Below are 7748 nucleotides of genomic sequence, written 5' to 3' on the forward strand. Positions count from 1 at the left end.
TTATTCGAAAATTAAATGTATTTTATTGTTATCGATATTTTACAAAAATTATTTGAAAATCTGATTTTAATAAAACATTCCTATTTATATCAATTCCTAAATATAGCAAAGAAATTTTCAGAAATTTTTCCTAATTAAGTAAAATTACCAAAATGCCCCTAAGGAACAAATTGGCATCTTTCTTGCTCCTTCCTTGCTATTCACGTACAAACAAGAACATACAAACAACAACAAGAATGAAGGAATTCCTTCATTCCTCTCTAACCACAATCCAGTCTACATTCACTTGCTTAATCCCCAAGTATTTCAGCTTCTTCTTCACTCAACTTTTCACTATAATCAGCCATATATGTTTCATTTTTTCTCAACCAAAAACTGAAAATCAACTCCTTTGTTTCCTTTGATTCCAACCACCACCGTCAACCAACATCCACCACCACCACCATCATTTACTACCCACCACTGACCACCACCACCTTATCACCCCTCAAATCAATCTCCACCCCAAACTCCTCCCTGTTCCTTCGACCAAAACCGGCCCGCAGTGCCGCGTTTCCTCACCCCCTTTTCGTCTCTCTTCCACGCCACCTAGTGCCACACCACCACTCCGCAACCACCTCCGCCGTCTCCCCAAACCGTCCCCAATCCATATGGACTGTGAACCACCCCTTCCCCGCCCAGAATTGACCGAAAAACACCCCTCAAACTCCCCTGCCTCCCTCGTCTTTTCCCTCTGCCGCACCACCCAACCTCGCCGCCACCACTTCCCAGCCACCGCACCACCCCTCTATTAAATTTCCGCCCCCAAATACTCCGGCGAACCATTGTTCCGCCACCCAAAACCACCCAGAAAATCAAACACAAAACTCCCCTGCTTCTCACCCAAAATCGCGCTCCTCCTTCTCTCTCTCGCTGCTCCGACGCCGCGAACCACCCACCGCCGCTGTTGCCTTCACCGGCGCAATTCAGCGGCACCGAGCCACTCAGCCGCCTCCTCCCTTCCCTCTTCTCTCCCCTTCGTGCTCCCTTGTGCCCCTCCCCTGCTTCCCTTGTTATTTTTCGAGATTCCCAGGAAACCAAAATCCCATTTGGTTTTTGCTGCTTTTAATCTCTTGAACCATTATCCAAATTAAGCCCAACCCTTTGTTTTGGCCCAAATACCCCAAAGTAAGCTCTTTTTATTTATTTAAACACTCATATTAATCAATTGTTATCATACAAATTTAAATGATGATTTCAGATTTATTTTGTGACTGAAATTTTGATGTAAATAATATTTTCGTTAATTTATGAAATTTAAATAAACCGATTTATAGAATATATATATATATATTGATTAAAATGACGTTTAATAATATTTTGAAGGATTATATTTTTTATTAAATTAATTATTTCAAAATTCACTACCTATAAATTATTATTGATAAAATATTAGTTTTTTTTATAAAATATTAGTTTTTAAAGTATTTATCGTTTTAATACTAATTCGATAATTCGATACTTTGAAAGAAATCAGACTCGGAGCTCAGGACGAACGAACCAAGGAAAAAGGCCTAGCAATCATGGAATTAAGGTAACGGTTATTGCTAGTACCCGCAATCCCTTCGAAATGTATTTATGAATGATGTTATGAATGATTGATGTTTTATAATGATGTTTTATGATTTGCGGGATTACAAGCATGATTTGATTGAATTATTTTATGGTAATGCAGCTTTATGCAAATTATTGATTTAACGAATTATTATTCCTGAAAGAATGATTTTATGAAATAACGAAATTTAATGGTTTTGTTGAACCACCCTGAATGAATGAGATTTTCCTGATTAATGTTCTATTAAAAGAAATGTAAACATGATAAATAAAAGTGTAAGAACTGGTCAAGTTCCCCTGATATGGAGCCCAGGCTCCCCCTGATAAGAAGCACTGGCTTCCCCTGATATGGAACCAAGGTTCCCCCTGATAAGAAGCACTGGCTTCCCCTGATATGGAACCAAGGTTCCCCCTGAAATGAAGCACTGGCTTCCCCTGTTATGGAGCATTGACTCCCCCTGAAATGAAGCACTGGCTTCCCCTGTTATGGAGCATTGACTCCCCATGTTATGAAGCACTGGCTTCCCCTGTTCGTAGGAGACGTCCTACCATGTTTTCCTGTAAAGTCCTGACGACCAGAATAATACTGTTAAAAGGAAAAAGGTTAATGAAATGATGTTCCTGAATTAATATTCCTGAAATAATGTTCCTGAAATGATGTTTCTGAAATGACGTTCCTGAAATTAATGTTCCTGAAATGATGTTTTTGAAATGATGCTTCTGAAATATTGATTTATTAAATGTTTTACTATATTCTATTCTCCCTGTTTATTAAATAAAATGAATTGAAATGATGTCACGATGCTAGGGTAACTTGTTACTGAGTCTTCGGCTCACCGTTTTGTTTTCCGTTTTAGGTACTGCTGGGGACCACGGAAACGAGTAGTGGCGAGGATTTCACTATGTTCACCTAAGTTACTGTTAAGTTGTAACAAGTTTAAGTGAAGATTCTTAATTAAGTTACGTACTTTGATTAAGGAATTAAAAAGGATTATTATGTTAATTTTGGAGTTTAATAGCTTATGATTGATGGTTGCCTTGAAATTCCCAAGAGGGAGTTTCGGCAGTAATGTCCCGACCGAATTAGGGTAATTCCGCTGCTAAGTATGCTTTAATAATTGAATTAGAGGTCGGGGCGTTACAGTTTGGTATCAGAGCCAAGGTTCTGGACCATAAGTGTTAAACCTTACGGGTTTTGCGCATAGTAGAATTCAATAGGCTTTAAGCAAAGAGTTTTAAAGAATAAAAGAATATGTTAAAATCATGTTAAGTTAAAATGAAATGAGTGTGAGTGTAGGAACGAGCTGAAAAGGGATTATTTTCCTATTATGTATGTTTTCCTGATTGAGCACGTTATGCAGAATGTCGACTATCGAGGTGACTAACGATATTAACGATGGAGCTCACAACGAGCACAACGTCCATGTCAACGATGACGCTATCTACGAGGATGTTGCCCATGATGATCCCTATGACGATCAACCTATCGAAGATCACAAAGAAAGGATGGAACGATTAGAAACCGTTAGCACGATGTTAGCTGAATTAATCAAAGATACTCAGAAACAGAAATCGACGAATGCGAACGAAAATGCGTCAATGTTCAAGAAGTTTTCATCCCTGAACCCACCATCTTATGATGGCAAGCCCGACCCTGTAGAATTTGAGGATTGGATTAATCGCATAGATCAGTTGTTTGAAACCTTGCAATGTCCTAAGGAATGGAGAGTCGATTTCGCTGTGTTTTACTTAACGGGTCAAGCAAGTTTATGGTGGAAAGTTAATAAGGAAAGGAAGAATGAGCCTAGATTTAGTTGGACCGAACTGCAAAAGTTATTAAGAGACAAGTTTTATCCACCATCCCTGAGGAAACAAAAGGAAGACGAGTTTTTGCACTTGCAACAAGGAACAATGAGTGTTATGGAATATGCAAACAAGTTCATGGAATTGTCAAGATTTGCACCAGAGCTGGTATCGACAGAGCAATCCAGGATGAACCGTTTTGAGCGAGGTCTTCATTTGAAATACCAAGATAGGTTGGCAACTCAAAGGTTTACTTCCTATCAAGATATGGTTGATATTGCAATTAATGTTGAACGGGTTGTACTACTTCGAGAAGCGCAAAATGTTGGTGATAAGAGGAAGAATGATAATCAAAACCATGGAGGAGCTAAAAGGCCAAACCAAGGAAACCATAATTATAGAAGAGACCAAGGTCATAATGATAGAGCAACTCGTAGTGTATGGTGTGCTAAGTGTGGAAAGAGAAACCATACTGAGAGTGAATGTCGTGCAGGAACGAAGACGTGTTATCGATGTGGAGGAAAAGATCATTTTGTCAGGGACTGCCCTAAACCACCTCCCACGGATACTGGAAGAGCAACCTCGACCAATCATGAACGAAACAACAATAATGCTAGGGTTAATCATGATCCACCACGACCACCAATATCTGGAAAAGCTTACATGATGAGAGCTGACAAGGAAGAAGAAGATGACGCCAACGCTGATACCATTTCAATTTAGTTCTTATGTACGTTTGAACCTAAGTTTCTTGTTTTAGATTTGAATCATGTCATAGATATTTTGTCAAGGACATGTTATGAAATGTTTAAGGATCATTAATGTCCTCAAGGAAGTTTATGAAAGAATTAATAAAAGCATGATTTTGTGGATATGAATTGTTTTAAGGAACTTTTATGTTTATGAATTATTTAAGGTTGAATGATAGAGTAAACAGGAGTATGAGTTTATATTTCATAAATGGAAAATCATCACTTAACTCAAGGTTATTAAAGGTTCAAAGCATTTAAGTTATGACTTATGGGTTATTTCCCCGCACCCTTCATAATGATTGTTTGTGGTTGTAAGTACCTAAGTGTATTTTCATATATGTTAAGGAAGCCAAGCTAGAATATTAAAAAGTTATGCAAAAATATTATGTGATCGAGACCAAACATGATTTATGGTGAAAATATGAAATTGAGGTTACACGTGGAGTTCTGAGGATCTTACCAAAGGAAGTAATCAGGAATTAGTCAGTCAGTAAGGTTGATGGTGTTTTCAGTATACCTTTCCACATCATTTATAGGGATTGTTTTTGAAGGAATGCTTGATTATCTCCATAAAGAAAGCTAAGCGAGAGAATTAAGGTTTTGCAAAATGTTAAGTGGAAAACATGATTTATGGTGATCGAAAAGATGAAACTAAGTTTGCATAAAGTTTTGGGGATCTTACCAATGTAAGTTATCGAGAATTAGTCTGCCTATGAGGTTGATGATATTAATGAATGTTATGAAATTCAAAAAGAATTATGAATGATTGAGGAATACGATGGAATTGAGAATAGAAATCGACAAAATGACATGTCTGTAAAACCAGGTAGTCTAAACTAAGTTTCTGGAAGCTAGATTGTTTATGATAAAGGCATGCTTGATGGCTTAGCATTATCCGCCAAATTCGAGGTTTGTAGACTTAAAATACTAAAGGATAAAGCGAAGTCGTATATTTACGATGTATTTCCTGTCACGTGAATGGACTCGAATCCCTGCAACGAACGTAGGCAACAAAGTCGTTTGACGTAGAAGAAAAGATTGGAAATCGAAATCGAAACGAATCGAATCGAATAACGAAAGTCAACGATAAGTTTCCTGCAACAAAGAAGCCCAATGGCAAATGAAAGTGAAATGTCTCTAATTGTTCGCCCATAAACGATATGATGTATGAATGACTATGTTTTCTATGGTCAACCATGCTCGTGTGTTAGATCAAATGATTATGAATGTTATGCTTATGTTGAATATGAAAATTTTCAGTTTATGAATTAAGCCCTTATGATATGGATTATGTTTATGCTGACATGATTGTACTGGTGATCTAATTATTATTCATGGAAGCCGCCTCCGATGGAAGTTCTCCTGAGCTCAGAGTACGAGATTGATATAATAAATGACTTTTACTAATTATTTGATTATTGAAATTGGTAGATAAATATTATCTTCATTACATATACGTATATTTTCAGAATTATAATTTTGCATTAAAAAGTTACTATTTTCGGTAGAAAATATTTTCAAACAAGATATCACAAAGTAAAATGCATGGGAGCGTAGTCTATGCTAACAAGTTTGCCCCTTTTATGTTCTTTGCTCCTCGATCCTATTTTATGAAGTAAAGTGGAGATACTAAAGATGATGGCGGAATGTAATTGGCCTTAATGACGATTAAGGATTAATATATAATTTTGCCCCTTTTGTACTCTTTACTCTTCGATTCTAGGTCCCGAGTTGAAGCGGAATCCTAAAAAGATGATGGCGGAATGAAGGCTAGACATTGTCGGGATTTAAATGGTGAGATCTTGGTTTTAAAATAAAACATCATACTTTTATTCGAGCGTTTTCAACTTTCAACAAACATTTTATAAATCTAATTTTCAAGTTTCGAGGACGAAACTTTTTCTAAGGGGGTAAGAATGTAATACCCCGAATTTTTAAAGCTTGATTAATTATGCTAAATTATTTTTATTTAGCTTAAAACCGTTTTAAATCTTAATTTCAAACTTTATTTTAATTAACGAAGTTTTATTGCGATTAAGTTTTTAATATCGTTACACGATTTATTTATTTTTCAGATTTTATAATTTAATTTTTACGAGCTTAAACTACCTTTTTAAATCTTGTTTATTTCGAATTTTTGATAATTTCGGAACGTTTTTATTTTATTCGAAAATTAAATGTATTTTATTGTTATCGATATTTTACAAAAATTATTTGAAAATCTGATTTTAATAAAACATTCCTATTTATATCAATTCCTAAATATAGCAAAGAAATTTTCAGAAATTTTTCCTAATTAAGTAAAATTACCAAAATGCCCCTAAGGAACAAATTGGCATCTTTCTTGCTCCTTCCTTGCTATTCACGTACAAACAAGAACATACAAACAACAACAAGAATGAAGGAATTCCTTCATTCCTCTCTAACCACAATCCAGTCTACATTCACTTGCTTAATCCCCAAGTATTTCAGCTTCTTCTTCACTCAACTTTTCACTATAATCAGCCATATATGTTTCATTTTTTCTCAACCAAAAACTGAAAATCAACTCCTTTGTTTCCTTTGATTCCAACCACCACCGTCAACCAACATCCACCACCACCACCATCATTTACTACCCACCACTGACCACCACCACCTTATCACCCCTCAAATCAATCTCCACCCCAAACTCCTCCCTGTTCCTTCGACCAAAACCGGCCCGCAGTGCCGCGTTTCCTCACCCCCTTTTCGTCTCTCTTCCACGCCACCTAGTGCCACACCACCACTCCGCAACCACCTCCGCCGTCTCCCCAAACCGTCCCCAATCCATATGGACTGTGAACCACCCCTTCCCCGCCCAGAATTGACCGAAAAACACCCCTCAAACTCCCCTGCCTCCCTCGTCTTTTCCCTCTGCCGCACCACCCAACCTCGCCGCCACCACTTCCCAGCCACCGCACCACCCCTCTATTAAATTTCCGCCCCCAAATACTCCGGCGAACCATTGTTCCGCCACCCAAAACCACCCAGAAAATCAAACACAAAACTCCCCTGCTTCTCACCCAAAATCGCGCTCCTCCTTCTCTCTCTCGCTGCTCCGACGCCGCGAACCACCCACCGCCGCTGTTGCCTTCACCGGCGCAATTCAGCGGCACCGAGCCACTCAGCCGCCTCCTCCCTTCCCTCTTCTCTCCCCTTCGTGCTCCCTTGTGCCCCTCCCCTGCTTCCCTTGTTATTTTTCGAGATTCCCAGGAAACCAAAATCCCATTTGGTTTTTGCTGCTTTTAATCTCTTGAACCATTATCCAAATTAAGCCCAACCCTTTGTTTTGGCCCAAATACACCAAAGTAAGCTCTTTTTATTTATTTAAACACTCATATTAATCAATTGTTATCATACAAATTTAAATGATGATTTCAGATTTATTTTGTGACTGAAATTTTGATGTAAATAATATTTTCGTTAATTTATGAAATTTAAATAAACCGATTTATAGAATATATATATATATATATTGATTTAAATGACGTTTAATAATATTTTGAAGGATTATATTTTTTATTAAATTAATTATTTCAAAATTCACTACCTATAAATTATTATTGATAAAATATTAGT

At 37.2% G+C, this 7748-nt stretch overlaps 1 long non-coding RNA gene across 1 annotated transcript; it reads left to right on the plus strand.

Moving 5' to 3' along the window:
- Positions 1-429: 429 nt before the first annotated feature.
- On the plus strand, positions 430-2497 carry LOC130465945 (uncharacterized). The gene is made up of 3 exons (XR_008925968.1): positions 430-1167; positions 1510-1573; positions 2451-2497. It is a non-coding gene; the product is annotated as an uncharacterized lncRNA (long non-coding RNA).
- The last annotated feature ends 5251 nt before the right edge of the window (positions 2498-7748 follow it).

The sequence above is a fragment of the Spinacia oleracea genome, chromosome 1 (genome assembly GCF_020520425.1).
Source record: "Spinacia oleracea cultivar Varoflay chromosome 1, BTI_SOV_V1, whole genome shotgun sequence".
Classification (NCBI taxonomy): Eukaryota; Viridiplantae; Streptophyta; class Magnoliopsida; order Caryophyllales; family Amaranthaceae; genus Spinacia; species Spinacia oleracea.